The sequence below is a fragment of the Pinus tabuliformis genome, chromosome 7 (genome assembly GCF_031772625.1).
Source record: "Pinus tabuliformis cultivar Carrire ecotype Pingquan chromosome 7, CPIR1, whole genome shotgun sequence".
In the NCBI taxonomy this organism is placed as follows: domain Eukaryota; kingdom Viridiplantae; phylum Streptophyta; class Pinopsida; order Pinales; family Pinaceae; genus Pinus; species Pinus tabuliformis.
Genome location: NC_142293.1, coordinates 882,801,532 through 882,817,587, shown reverse-complemented (window position 1 = coordinate 882,817,587; position 16,056 = coordinate 882,801,532).

The following is a 16,056-nucleotide window of genomic DNA, read 5'->3' as shown; positions in this document are numbered from 1 at the left end:
CCTCCAGTTGTTGTGGTGTCAACCTTCTAGGTTGTGGGAGGCTAGGAGCGACAACACTTTCATATTTATAGTTGTGATTGATAAACCTCCTTATTGCCATAATTTTGCTTTCAACATTTCTTGCCACCCTGAACACATTCTCCAATGACTTATGTTCCCAAAGGCAAACATCATGTGAGATGTCATCCTTTAAATTACCTATGAATACATCAGTGAGATGCTCCTATGGAATATTCATTACCTTGATATTCAATCTTTGGAGGTTTTTGATGTTCTCCGCAATTGAATCCCTTTGTTTGAGATTTATCAATTGGCTAAAGGAGGTATTTATCTTTATATCCATATAATGTGCTATCAATTCCTCCGTAAAAATTGTCCTAGTAACAAGTGATTTACGAGAACAAAGGCATCGATACTACACAAACTAATTGGGTTCTAAATATAAAGATGCAATGTGTACCTTTTGTGTGTGTTGCACAATGCGTAGATCAAAGAATTGCTCCATCTATAATATCCATGTTACCAAATCCTTGCCATCAAACTTCCTCATATTGATCCTTGGAAAGTGTTTGGTCTTCCACCCAAATTCGGAGTCTCTAAAATCACAATTACATTCCTTTTGTTCTCATCATGAGTTTCATGGAGTACGTTGTTACCACCAGGAAGCATTTCTTGTAGCAATTTTTTCAAACCTTCCATGTCCCTTTTTATGTTTGCTGTTAAACCATCCGCCTTCACATTCATCGCTTCCAATTCATCTTTGGTTTCTTTTTGTGAGAGTGAAATTTGTTGCACTTGGTCTCGTAATTTTGATATATTGCTTTGCATTTCTTCCTTTTCTTCATGCGTCATAGTAAAGCTTTTTGGGGGCTTAATGGGTGTAACAAATTTTTTTTCTTTTGGAGAAATTTTGGAACCAAATAATGATATATATGCTTCACTAAACCCTTTAAATCACTTCAAATTGATTTTTCAAACAAAACTTATGCAATTTTTAAAATACACACCTTTTTTGTTTTTAGGAGCTTGTTGATCTGTTTGACCTTGAAACTATTGTATCTTATGTGATTTCAACCTCCCAAGGTTTGAAATATTGTCTTGAGGTATCTTTTTTTGTCTTCTTTCCAACCCCATAACTTATACCAATATTGGATTCTTTAGTGTAAAGTTATGCGAAATCTCCCACAGACTGGTTCAGTGTAACAAACTTGTACGGGATGCCACGTGTCACTGTTTTAAACTTTGGTCCTAAAACTAGTGCCCAAAAAACTGCATTCCATGCAATTTTAGTCACTTCTTATGGAATTCAAATCTGATGCTTGAAGAGAAAGTTATGACGATTTTCCCCAAGACACCTCTTTCAGACATAATTTTTGAGCATACAAAAACCCTAACTGCCTTGGACCATATCTCTGAAATTATAGTGAACCGAGGTCTGAAATTTTAACCAAATGTTCATCAAGATTTTGCCTCCACGTGGTAAAAATTTCACAGTCTGAAGCTTTAGAGGAAAAAAATTTATAGCAAAAATGCCACGATGACCTGTTTGAAGTAGCAAAACCCTAGGATCAAGAGCTTTGATACCACATGTAATGATTCTTGTGACTTAGAAATCATAAGAAACAAATAATTATAGTCCAATTCAAGGGGGAAACCTTCTTTTACAAATAGTACAATGAAAAATTCTTGGATGATTCAAATGACATGGCCTCCTTGGTATGTATATGAGTCTACAAGGTAAAATGTAATTAGGGCCTACATAACAATAATAATGTAAGGGAATAACAATAACAATATAGGGTCTACACTAGTATCACAGGGACCTAACAACTACATGGGATTGAGATCTATTCAGCTGAAAGTCATAAAAACCCAACCATGGGAATCTATTAATACCCGTTAAAGGAGAGGTTTTCTCGACTAGAAGCACAAGTCACAAACATAAACCCTAATGTGAGCTTCCTAATGGTTTCCCTAGCCAATAAGTTTGGGCCATTCGAATAATATGGAGGTTATAACATTGAGGCTAGATCGAAGGGGGAATCAATAAATATGGAAGAACCAAAGAGAGAATCTAAGAACGAACCTAAAAAGGATCAACCCAATTTGAGTGCAGTGAACCTTTCGCAATCCCTATTCAAAATGGAAGCAAAGGTCGAAATCAAGCCATATCAAGGTGAGATTGACACTCCTAATTTAATCATTGGTTGCAAAAATTATAAGTTTATTTTAGTGTTAATCATATAGAGGAAGAGCATAAGATTGTGTTTACTTGGCTGAAATTAGAGGGGCATGCCTTGACTTGGTGGGAAAGCCACATGGATACCTTGAGGTTGGAAGGAAATCGTATAATGACTAAGTGGGAGGGTTTCAAAACCCTCATAAAATCATAATTTTGCCCTATCAGGTATGTAGAGGATTAGTGGATCTGATGGCATTACTCTAGGAAGAAGCAAGGGAAGAGTGTACAGGAGTACACCACAGAGTTTAAAAAGACAACTATAATGTTGGGTATATCCCAATGAACCCATATGTACTCCTCAATTATCTTGGGGGCCTACATAACCATTTTCATAATTAAGTGATGTTGTTCAAGGTGGATGAGGTTTGTGTACAAGCACAATACCTAGAGAACATAAGCCAAAATAAAGGGAAATCCAGTGGGTCGAAGTAGAAGGAGCACCATGACACTTCTAAAGAGGGGAAGAAGAAGTGGAAAGGGAGAAAAGACAAAAGACAACAACCACATGACACCAATGTAAATATCCCAACAAACATTGTAATATTGATAGTCATATAGAGGAGAAGTGCTGGAAGTTGCGTCTAGAGCTTAATGTGAAGAACATAAAGAAATATGTAAAGAATAAGAACATCATGGCCATTGATTGGAGCAACTAGGTTGAAAGTAGCTTAGACATGGATGAGAAGATCATCTATACGTTAGTGCAAAAGGAGCTAAATATGAGTAGCCTCTAACAACAAGAAGAGAACGAAAGGACCAAACTCTTCCGTATAAAGATATAGATTAAGAAAACAAATATTTATGCTCTGTTCGACTCTAGATCACAATCATTGCAACAAATATTTTCAACATGGAAATATACAGTGGATGAGTCACTATAAATTGTTGGGATTCTTACTGTATTTTCACCTATTGATTGAGCACAAGAAAGGATCCAAGAATAAGATAGCAAAAATGCTTTCTTACCCACCCATAAAGAAGATTGCAGTAGATGGGTTGATAGTGCAACTTGATCCTTTCACTCATGATCTTATTAGTTAAAAGTATGAGGGAGATGAATATTTCGGGAGTATACATGCACTTGACAGAGAAATTGGGCATTACCATGGAAAGAAATGAGTATCACCTCAAAGATGGGATACTATACAAGTTTGATAGGCTATGCATGCCATAAGACAAAAGGATTTAGTTGACGACAAGAGCTCACACTTCTACAGTTGCTTGGAAATTTGAATTGACAAAGATAGTGATATATTTGTAGCACTATGTGTAATGTCTAAAGATACAGGAGCAAGTGGAAAAATTTGCTAGAGGTTGTGTTCTTTGTAGCACTAGCAAGCTAAGTAACTAGAACCATAGATTATACATGCCATTGTTAATACCAAGTAAGCCTTGGGAGAGCATATCCATGGAATTTGTTGTAGGTTTTTCCATGTGTTGTAAAGGCCATGACTATTTGTTTGTAACCATGTACCGTTTTAGTAAGATGTGTGTGTTGATTCCATGTAAGAAGACAATCTCTGGATGAGAGATAGCTAAAATATTCTTTAGCCATTTTTAGGTACATTTTGGGTTTCCAAGGTTTGTCATATCTGATCGAGATAGTAGGAACTTATGTCGATTTTGGACAATGGTTTAAGAGATAATGGATACTAAGCTAAGGTATTCCATTGCATTCCATCTGCAAACTGAGAAACAAACTAAAGTTGTTAATCAAACATTGGTATAATGGTTGAGATGTTACAATAGCAAACATCTAAAGATAAAGAATGAGACATTGGTTTACATTCAACACTCCCGCAATGAAGCACCTCATTATTCCACCAAAAATCTCCTTTTAAGACCTATTTTGGTTATTGACCTCCTTCACCATTTGAAATTGTGTATGGACAAAAAAGGATGAAATTGACCTGCAAGGAGATAAAGAGAAGGTGAGCAAATTCATGGAGAAGATCAAATAGATACTTCTAAGGGTATATGAGTAGCTTGAGAATAGCCGACAATAGTATAAATCTAGACATGACTAACACAGGGAGGATCATGAGTTCCATGTTGGGCATAAGGTGTGGCTTCACCTTCAAAAAGAAATTTCAAGGAGCAATGAAGAAACTTAGGTTCCTCGGATACATATTGTTCAACATCATTGAGTAGGTGAATGAGAATTCATTCAAATTAAGACTTCCTCTTTATATGTAAAATAGTTCAATGGTGAATGTGGAATACTCGAAGTTGTTTAGCCCTTTTGCACCAAATGGATAAGAGAACCATCAAGTTCTCCCTACTATCAAAGACTTGCACCACACACTTTTGAAGAATTAAAAGAAGATTTTTTCTATAGTGTAAGAAATGGATAACTCACAAATGATGACAAGAGATATCGCATATTGGTCATAAATGACATACTCCAAGGGAGGAAAAATAGTGTGTGAGGAACTAAATTGCAAACAAGTTCCCTTGCCTATTCTTGGAAAGCTTTTGGGGACCAAAAGCCTCCCAATGTGGAGGTGTAAGCTAAATTGTATTTGCATAAAAAATATTTGTTGTTGGCACAAGCTCTATGATGATCGACATCATCGTGAAGGCTTGAGGTTGTGGATGAGGAAGGATATTGGATTGTTGGTATGAAATGCCCTATGCCATCATGATCAATGCCCACTTTTGCATTAGGTCAAATCACAAGGCAAGCATATGAGACGTAAAGTCACAAGGAAAAACATTGAACAAAATATCATGTATTAAAAAAAGAGAACCATGAGACATCTTCTTCAATGTAGTAAAACAAAAAGATAGTGGAGGAGAGTTAGGGTTTGAGACCCTTCAATTTCCAACTATCTCCTAGCCAAGCTATCCTCTTATGTGATATTTCCCCACAAATTAAGATGGGTTCTTTGGTTGGAGTGAAGGGATTGCTGCCTAAACTTCCCTAAGGAGCACAAGGGTGAACCTAGGAGCTTGTAACCTGCCTAATATTGCATAATAAAGAGCTTGGCCAAAGTCAATTGAATGTTAGTTTTCCCATTTGGGTTTCTAGAGCAGATACTGACTCATATGAAATTCTTTTTTCCATATATGTGTGATTTTCTATGTTCATTTACTGACTACATTGACTAATAATTTCTTTGTATGTGTTTTAATGGCTACTAGTGGGCATTGAGATTGCATATAAGGGATATTTATCATTAAAACTATCAATTTTTCACATTTTATGTTTGTTGTCCATTAAAGATACCAATAGTTAGAAAGCTCCACCACTGAATGCTCAACCAATATCAAAGTTTGATGGTTTCTATTATGAAGCCGTTGTAATAATTTAGGGGGTTTCTAAATTGGATGAGAGAAGTTTGGTTGGGTTTGTTGGATGTTTTCAAAGTAGTTGGATATTTTTCTCTTTCCATAGGCCTGCACACCTTCCTCCTTGATTTGATTTATCCCTTGTTTAGACATCTCTCTTTCCCATAGGTTGTACACCTTCCTCACTAGTTTTAATTTCTTCTTAATTGGTCGTTCACATCCCTTATAACTGCAATTTTGCCTTGCCTAGTCAGATGCATCCTTTAGAGTTGCAATTTCTTCATTGACTTGCTGTACACTATTCCCCAAGCCACATGCTCTCATTAGTTCATTGTATTCCCACCACCCAAGCTGTGCTTCCTGGGTGTTGTTCACATAACATTGGATTGAGTAAGAAATTATATGATTATGGGTTGGATTTTACCTCATTCTCTCTGTTGGATTATACTCACATAGTTGATGGAAATGAGAGTAGTTTTCTTATAAACTAGATTTGGTATAAAGTTGTCCATGTCCTAAGAATATTAGAGAAGTATGAGGTGTTGTGGGGTTTATCACAAGATAACCACCATTAGCAACAAACAAATAAAGGCATGTGGAATGTTGCTAGTTTAGTTGAGCATAGATATATAAACATTTCAAGACATAAAGGAAGTCATTCATAGCTGGATATACCTGAAGCATAGGTAGCCCAAATAATTTTTAACCATTGTCATATTTCCCATCTCAAAAGCATCTACAAGACATTAGTGAATCTTTTTAATATCTCAAGAATCCTTATTGGTGAAATGGATAGGCTATAAGTCTATGTTTATGGATCTTGATCACTTGCAATAATTAATAAAGTTTCAAAATGAATATCTAAGCAATAGAAGTAAAGGGTCATTGAGTTAATTATATATATTTCAAGTGGTCGGGAGAAATGTTGCTCTCCTCCCACCTAAATTTAGTTACCATATATAACATGTTGAGTTCATAATAAATATATCTTTGTAATGGCTTCTAACCTTCACAATAAAATAAGTTTATACATTTTAAAAAGGGAAAATCGCTGTCCTCCCCACCCAAATTCAATTGGCATGTTGAGTTCATAATAAATATATATATAACATGTTGAGTTAATAATAAATATATCTGTGTAATAGCTTTTAACCTTCGCCATAAAATAGGTTTATACATTTTAAAAGTGAAAAATTGTCCTACGTGTCCCTAAATAATTGAAATTCAAGAAAACAACTGTTATGGGAGATAATGTTTGTTTAAATAATTACGCCGTAAGGCGTTCCTCTGGGAAGAACTCCCCTCCAGTGCCACTCTGTACCTTCCTGCGCCCTTGATTTCGTTGTTAGACGATGGAATTGATATTAGCCGTTTGATTCGAGGGGTTCGATTCATTATCCCTCCCCCTCCCCGCGCATAGCATCTGGCATTTGGCCGCGCATGGCATATGGTATCTGGCAAGCATGCAAATCGCCATATCTCACAGTTGGCAACAGAATCGCCATATCTCACAGTTTAGGGCGATATCATATCTCTGTGTCGGTAAAAGCATATCTGTGTACCTCTTAACCTTTACATTTCTTAATCCCTCGCACGTCTTTGCCTGTATCCTCCTGTTCGTCTCCAGTAAGCTCTGGAACCTACATCTATGTAACCGTTCGATTGGCTTAAATTGGAGGAGGGGCTGCTGCGGCGGATTGTCTTTAATTGCAGAGTATTGACTCTCATTGAAGGAGGGGCTGCGGCAACCGATTGAAAATCTGAGTTATATTTCTTTCCTGCTCATTGTTTTCACAATTTGATATGATAAAATCGCAATGATCAGAGAATTTCATAAATAAATTGCCTATCTAACTATCTATATAGCTCATCTCTGAAGGCACACCGCAAGATGCCAATCGACTATTGCATGAGATTTTAAGAAAGGTTTCACATTAATATTGCGACATATTCTGTCCTAATCAACAAGTTCTCTAAAGATATTGCTGAAATGCAACCCTAAGGATTCAAAAGTGAGTTAGATGCACAATTGGTGAAGTGCGGTGATGAATCTCGGAAAAATGCACTAAGCAATTTACCTGAAACAGGTTTGGTCGCTGAGCTTGATCACTTGATCTGAGTAGAATTCACATAAGTGTGTACTGGGTGTTTTATCTGAGAACACATTTGCCTTAGTGGGTAGTGGGCTCCAGATGATTAATCACACCAGTTGTTCAATCTAAAAGGGTTTGGCCTAGCAGTTAATGCATTGCAGCTAGCAATGGATACGACGGTTACACTGCCTCAGGTAAATTACAATGATCGGGCATCCATATGTTTCTATGCATTTTCTGTGGACAAGGGTAAAGGGTATGCTAGTTTTTTTTTTTTTTTTGGTTTCTTTAATTTAATTCTTTTTTTATATTCATACATTTGTGATACGAGGGTCACTGATACATGTAAAACTGAACTTTTGTATACACTCTATTAACATGCCTGAGGTGAAAAAATGCACTGAATTTTCTGTGTGCAGCTTGGAAGTTGTTTGAATATGGGACACTTGGGTTACATTTCGTCAGTCTCTTCATTAATTGATATTCGAGTTGGTTGTCATCAGCTAAGATCTTCATTTGTTACTTTGTGCCTCAGCTTCTTTTACCTTCAGATTTAGCCGTTGATTATGCTGGAGGAAAGTCTATAGAATGTTGTTCTGCATGCTTGTCAACAGCCTTTTGGTGTTGAAAATTTTGGTACAGATGTATGACGTTCCACTTCAAAAAGAAGTGTGGGTTTCTACTTTTCGGCGAGGTTGAAAAATTCCACTGGTTTAAATGTGAATCGGATGACTATCCTGCCAATTGGGTGCATAATCCAATTGTTTATTCAGGCTATTGATCAACTAAAAAGCAGATTTTGTCTTGCTGATAGTTATAATTACGCCGTAAGGCGTTCCTCTGGGAAGAACTCCCCTCCAGTGCCACTCTGTACCTTCCTGCGCCCTTGATTTCGTTGTTAGATGATGGAATTGATATTAGTCGTTTGATTCGAGGGGTTCGATTCATTATCCCTCCCCCTCATTATCCCTCCCCCTCCCCGCGCATAGCATCTGGCATTTGGCTGCGCATGGCATATGGTATCTGGCAAGCATGCAAATTGCCATATCTCACAGTTGGCAACAGAATCGCCATATCTCACAGTTTAGGGCGATATCATATCTCTGTGTCAGTAAAAGCATATCTGTGTACCTCTTAACCTTTACATTTCTTAATCCCTCGCACGTATTTGCCTGTATCCTCCTGTTCGTCTCTAGTAAGCTCTGGAACCTACATCTATGTAACCATTCGATTGGCTTAAATTGGAGGAGGGGCTGCTGCGGCGGATTGTCTTTAATTGCAGAGTATTGACTCTCATTGAAGGAGGGGCTGCGGCAGCCGATTGAAAATCTGAGTTATATTTCTTTCCTGCTCATTGTTTTCACAATTTGATATGATAAAATCGCAATGATCAGAGAATTTCATTAAATAAATTGCCTATCTAACTATCTATATAGCTCATCTCTTCCAGCTGCAGAGGATTGGCTTTAACTGGAGGAGGAGCTGCTGAGGCGGATGGTCTTTAATTGAAGAGGATTGGTCGTCATTGAAGGAGGGGCTGCCCCGGTGGATTACTATTTAATGGAATTGAAAGACATTTTCATACAAGGAGAGGTTTGTGAAAAACCTTATTTGCACTGATAAGAAATCGATGTGCCTTCGCCTTTGCTACAACCCATCCTGGTGCCACCGACGTCGTCGCTGTCTATCTAGAAACTATATTATCTTTCTAATGAAAACCTACAATGCCCAAGGTTTTATATTTAGCAGCTGGGGTAGCTGCACTGCGCAAAAGGCCTGAAAATTGATCCAAAGATATATACACTCCAAATATTGTGGCAAGTACCATGTATAATGTCTACAAAAACATTTCAATTTTTAATTTTAACGGTTTGCAGAACCTATGCATTTTACTGAAAATTTTAGAAAAGTAAGCCTGTTTTGTCCCATTCAAGACAAGTCAAATTAACACAAGAAGCCTGTCTTGTCTCATTCAAGACAAGTCACATAACACAAGATCATGCCAAGCTCTATCATATGTAAGTGTTTCATTCTTTTAAGGGGAGGTCGGAGTAGTTTCAGATCCTTAAATTGCAATTCCAGGTGCTACACCGGTAGCAGAGAAAGCAGCAGCAGATTAATACGCAGATCCAACCATTGATCCAGCAGTCGATCTAGCTTTTTATATTGGCAATGCTATTGACGATGTTATTGAAGCACCACTACCACCATCAATAGCAGTTGTTGAACCAGTAGCTCTGGATCGAGAGCCGGATGCACCAGTAGTCAAGGCATAGCCAGTTGGTTCACCATCACTGGAAAAGGCAGAGGTAGCAGCATATGATCCACCACCATTAGTAGATTGGTTCGATCAGCAGCACCTGACAAGCGGCACTACCGGCACTATTCGGCTTTGGCTTTGCACCCGGCTCCGCATCTGCTAGCTTCGGTATTTCTCCATAGTCTGATGCTCATGGTAGAGATTATTAGTTTCGTGATCAAGATCGTGATAGGTATTTTAGCGATCGAAAGGAAGAGTCTGAGGGATCGAGACCCGCCCTACGGGACCAAATGCTACAGGACCAGCGTGCTTAGTGACATCTCCTTAGCCAGCGGAAGTTCCGGCTCCAGGGGGTACAGAATCAACGGCTTACAGGACTATAGGATACAGGGCTAAACTGCTATATGTTTTTGCTGATAGCACTGCTGCTTCTTCAGGTGCCTTTGCCTCCGTTGCCTCTCGCACTTACTCCCTTCCCACTACCCTTGCTTTTGGTGCTGTTAGTTCTGCTCGTTCAACCGGATCTACTGAATCAACAGAGTCGACTGGATCAAGATCAGAATATGAATCATCGAGGTCTGAATCCCGATCTCAATAATCACACTTTTCACCTCGATCACGATCATCAACACCTCCCTATAACGATCACGAAATTCATAATCCTTCCCGTTATAAGACCCATAAGAATAGGTACATTCTTTTAATCAAACAAAGCTCTCCCAACATCATCACTCCCATGTCATATCTTCTCAAATCATTTCAGTTTCCTATGTTTGTCAAGGAGTTGTCATAGCTTCTAAATCTGATTTGCTACAACTGCCCTGACCTCTTAAACTCAATGTATGTCTGTGTCCTATGTTTATTAACTGTGATCTAGATGTCATATTAGCATCTACACAGTCCATCTCTTAGCATCTACACAGTCCATCTCTTGAAAACATGGATTTTTATTATTTAAAGTTTAACTTTAACGGAAAGGAAGAGATCAAATCACTGATATGTAAATGCAATTGATGATTTGCATAAACATAACAAAACAGTAAAGGGGACTAGCTCAGTCATCAACTGCAGAACCCACCTCCCATTTGCTGAAGTGCTAGTAAAACCATGTTAGCTCTTGTTCTTCAAATCTTTTGTGTTGGATTTTCTTGATACAGTGTAACTGTTGTATACATACCATCATATGTTGTCTTCATGGAAAAAAATAATATTTTATAAAGTCCAATAACAGTTTGTTAATCCAAATAAGTACTACTAGTGCAAGCATTGACAAAATATTAGAAATACATACACATCTAACTGGATCTATTCGCTAAGGTGACACAATACTGGCATTGAGTGGAATTAAAGTGAATATGCATAGGTGTATTTCAAATCTTAATATTGCTATAGAAATGAAAGTACACGCTAGATTTGTAGATATCTCTTCGTAGATAACAACAGATAATAGCATTTGAGCTCTTCTGCAATAGTAGGTTGGCTAATGGAGCTTAAGATGCATGCCGTTTTACTGTAGACTATTTAAAGCTTTGTAGTTATTTGATTTTTAAGGTGTACCTCTTTGCATCCAATGTACAATGCTGCAGGTTTTCAGTTTTGTTTAATTTGTTTCCTTTGCTTTGATGCAAGTAAATTGTAATTTATAATTAGATCACTCACGACTTTAAAAATTTGCCAAAAATCACCAGTTCAAATTGAACATCCTTAAATTTGTTACATCCAGAGTACTTGGAGCACTGACTTATCATATGTATGCAGCTTATGGAGGATTTTCTTTGTTAACCTAGGTTTTAATTTAGGATGTCTTGAAGCATGCAACATAAGTGGTTCTGAGCATTTCTATAATCTTCATTTACAGTCAAAATGGCAAACAGAAGTTGGCAAGTATTGCAAGAGTCAAATTCTTTTTATTATTTCTTTTGTGAGATTCTGGGTTGTATTGTTTTTATTTTTATCTAATAGCCATTTTATTCTAATTCATTGGTGCTCATTTTTCATGGGCCTTAGATGTTACCAAGAATATAGATGTCCTATTGCTGTTAATGAAGTCTTCATGCCTTCACAAAACTTTGTACATTTACGGAACTTCTTGGTAATCCTTATCCCAAAGCTCCCAGAATTGCCCTAATGGAGTATACATGGCAAACATCCAAAAGGAATCCCTTGAGCAAACAAATATAAAAGGATAAGTCAAAGTCTTCCAGGCTTGAGTAAGAGACAAGCCCAAATTTCTCTAATTGCCAGACCGAGTACCACTCTGAGGAAAGCCAGAATTGCCCAAAAAACACCTTCAAAATCCAAAGTTGAGAATGTAAAACAGCCCACAGAAGCAGACTAACAAAAATCAAAAGGATGTGATACCCAAACTCCCATCTACAAGCCTAAACATAAAGATATGATAGGTCACTAGGTTAGACTTAGGAATATACAGTATTAAATAATTGTTTTTCTGGCTGATGTGTTCTAACTTTTTCTACATGATAATGCAGAACAAATTATAAGGAACCACGAGGTTCCTATAATGTGGTCACCAAATAGAATTGCAGTTTTTAACTTTTATGGCACTGTTGGAGTTTGCATAGCAATAAAGAGTGAGAGAGATTTGTTATCATGTGGCATACCAGATTTTGACAGTGTACTAAATCCCCATGGATATGTACTACCTTTCAATGAAGGTTATATAAAGGCAATGTCTATGAGTGTACCAGATGCCCCTGTGTACTTTCCACAAGCTTTCAGTTTTCATACGTACCCAACACATACATTGAAGCAGGGACTTATTAGTCAAAGGAATTGGGACTACATGGTGCCACCAGGAAGCAGTCTTCATAATGTACCTTTTAAACTGCAACCTCAAGGGAATGCCCCGGAACTGCAACTACCTTTCAAACTGCATCCTCAAGGGAATGCCTAGGAACTTCAACTCCAAGATTTTCAGTACTTCGTTGTGATTGATTTTGAGGCAACTTGTGACGTGGGTACACGTCTTAGTCCACAATAGATAGTGTTTTTATTTATTTATCTCATATCTGGTTCTTATTTGTGGCGATTTCCTTTCCATTTATGCAGATTATGAACAATGGAAAAGAGGGGTCGTGCCCTCCATTTCCATCCACTTCTTTTCATGATCATTCCAAGATGGAGAAAAAGGAATGTTTTGATAATTGCAAGATCCATTACCGTTTCGTCTCAAACGATCTTCAGACATTCTCAATGTAAGAGAATACTTATCGTTATACTTGAAGAAGTGTATTGAATGACCACTGACCCAGGACCGACGAGGATATGACAAAGATGAATCCTAGTATCCATATCAAGAGTCAAGAGGAGTGTTTCTGCTGAAGACGTTATTTGCCCTTAAAGGAATTGGTGACTGGAAATAGGTTTATAACTCTATTACAATTTTGTCATGTCAATTAAGCTGATTGGATCCATGCCTTCTTTACTTGAAAGGTGATGGGTGGTAAGGTGGACATTTATCTGAAATGAAATTTTATTAGCATCCACGGAAATCCCTGAACATCTACACGAGGACTAAAGCAATCACAGTTTTACGAAGAATTTATCTCCCCTTTAACTCCAATCTATAAGGGATCTAAAAGTATATCCGGTTACACTGTATATATTCCGTGTCTAAACCGTCTAAACATGTTCTCTGATATTGCAAGACATCTTTCATGTAGATGGCAACTTGCTTGGCAGAGAAGCAAAGCAAACTCTGTATAGTCTTCACATCTCACTTTATTAAGCGTTTTTCTCTTATCTGGTCGTCTCTTGCAGAGTTCAACATCACATGTACATTATCTTCAATTATTTCAAATCTTAATATTGCTATAGAGATGAAAGTACACGCTTGATTTGTAGATATCTCTTCGTAGATAACAACATATAATAGCATTTGAGCTCTTCTGCAATAGTAGGTTGAATCTATGGATTGTCAAGTCTGTGGCTAGCTCTGGCTAGTGGAGCTTAAGATGCATGCCATTTTACTGTAGACTGTTTAAAGCTTTGTAGTTATTTGATTTTTAAGGTGTACCTCTTTGCATCCAATGTACAATGCTGCAGGTTTTCAGTTTTGTTTAATTTGTTTGCTTTGCTTTGATGCAAGTAAATTGTAATTTATAATTAGATCACTCACGACTTTAAAAATTTGCCAAAAATCACCAGTTCAAATTGAACATCCTTAAATTTGTTACATCCAGAGTACTTGGAGCACTGACTTATCATATGTATGTAGCCTATGGAGGATTTTCTTTGTTAACCTAGGTTTTAATTTAGGATGTCTTGAAGCATGCAACATAAGTGGTTCTGAGCACTTCTATAATCTTCATTTACAGTCAAAATGGCAAACAAAAGTTGGCAAGTATTGCAAGAGTCAAATTATTTTTATTATTTCTTTTGTGAGATTCTGGCGTTGTATTGTTTTTATTTTTATCTAATAGCCATTTTATTCTAATTCATTGGTGCTCATTTTTCATGGGCCTTAGATGTTACCAAGAATATAGATGTCCTATTGCTATTAATAAAGTCTTCATGCCTTCACAGAACTTTGTGCATTTACGGAACTTCCTGGTAATCCATATCCCAAAGCTCCCAGAATTGCCCTAATGGAGTATACATGGCAAACATCCAAAAGGAATCCCTTCAGCAAACAAATATAAAAGGATAAGTCAAAGTCTTCCAGGCTTGAGTAAGAGACAAGCCCAAAGTTCTCTAATTGCCAGACCGAGTACCACTTTGAGGAAAGCCAGAATTGCCAAAAAAACACCTTCAAAATCCAAAGTTGAGAATGCAAAACAGCCCACAGAAGCAGACTAACAAAAATCAAAAGGATGTGATACCCAAACTCCCATCTACAAGCCTAAACATAAAGATATGATAGGTCACTAGGTTAGACTTAGGAATATACAGTATTAAATAATTGTTTTTCTGGCTGATGTGTTCTAACTTTTTCTCCATGATAATGCAGAACAAATTATAAGGAACCACGAGGTTCCTATAATGTGGTCACCAAATAGAATTGCAGGTTTTAACTTTTATGGCACTGTTGGAGTTTGCATAGCAATAAAGAGTGAGAAAGATTTGTTTTCATGTGGCATACCAGATTTTGACAGTGTACTAAATCCCCATGGATATGTACTACCTTTCAATGAAGGTTATATAAAGGCAATGTCTATGAGTGTACCAGATGCCCTTGTGTACTTTCCACAAGCTTTCAGTTTTCATACGTACCCAACACATACATTGAAGCAGGGACTTATTAGTCAAAGGAATTGGGACTACATGGTGCCACCAGGAAGCAGTCTTCAGAATGTACCTTTTAAACTGCAACCTCAAGGAAATGCCCCAGAACTGCAACTACCTTTCAAACTGCATCCTCAAGGTAATGCCCATGAACTTCAACTCCAAGATTTTCAGTACTTCGTCATGATTGATTTTGAGGCAACTTGTGACGTGGGTACACGTCTTAGTCCACAAGAGATAGTGTTTTTTTTATTTATCTCATATCTGGTTCTTATTTGTGGCGATTTCCTTTCCATTTATGCAGATTATGAACAATGGAAAAGAGGGATCGTGCCCTCCATATACGTCCACTTCTTTTCATGATCATTCCAAGATGGAGAAAAAGGAATGTTTTGATAATTGCGAGATCCATTACCGTTTCGTCTCAAACGATCTTCATACATTCTCAATGTAAGAGAATACTTATCGTTATACTTGAAGAAGTGTATTGAATGACCACTGACCCAGGACCGACGAGGATATGACAAAGATGAAATGTAGGTGTTATATATAATGTGCTAAAAGGGAACTACCGAAGATGAAATATAAGTGTTATATATAATATGCTAAAAGGGAACTACCGTTGTTAAATCGCTTTCATTATATAGAATATATGTTTATTCAACTCGATTTGCAGTTTTCTAAATCGTCAACATTTAAAATTTCATCTTTTTGTGCTTATCACTTCAAATCCTCATTTTAGATTGGAATTCATCCATGGTTCTTAGCTAAGACCAATCAAATTATCAAGGAAATTAATCCTCTAATCTTACTATAATAGAGATCAAATTTTGTTACTTTTACGAGGTGCCCTAAAGATTTGTTGCAAACGCTGGTCATAATAGGGCTCGCATAGTGTTGGTATTCTAGCCTTTTGAATTCTTATT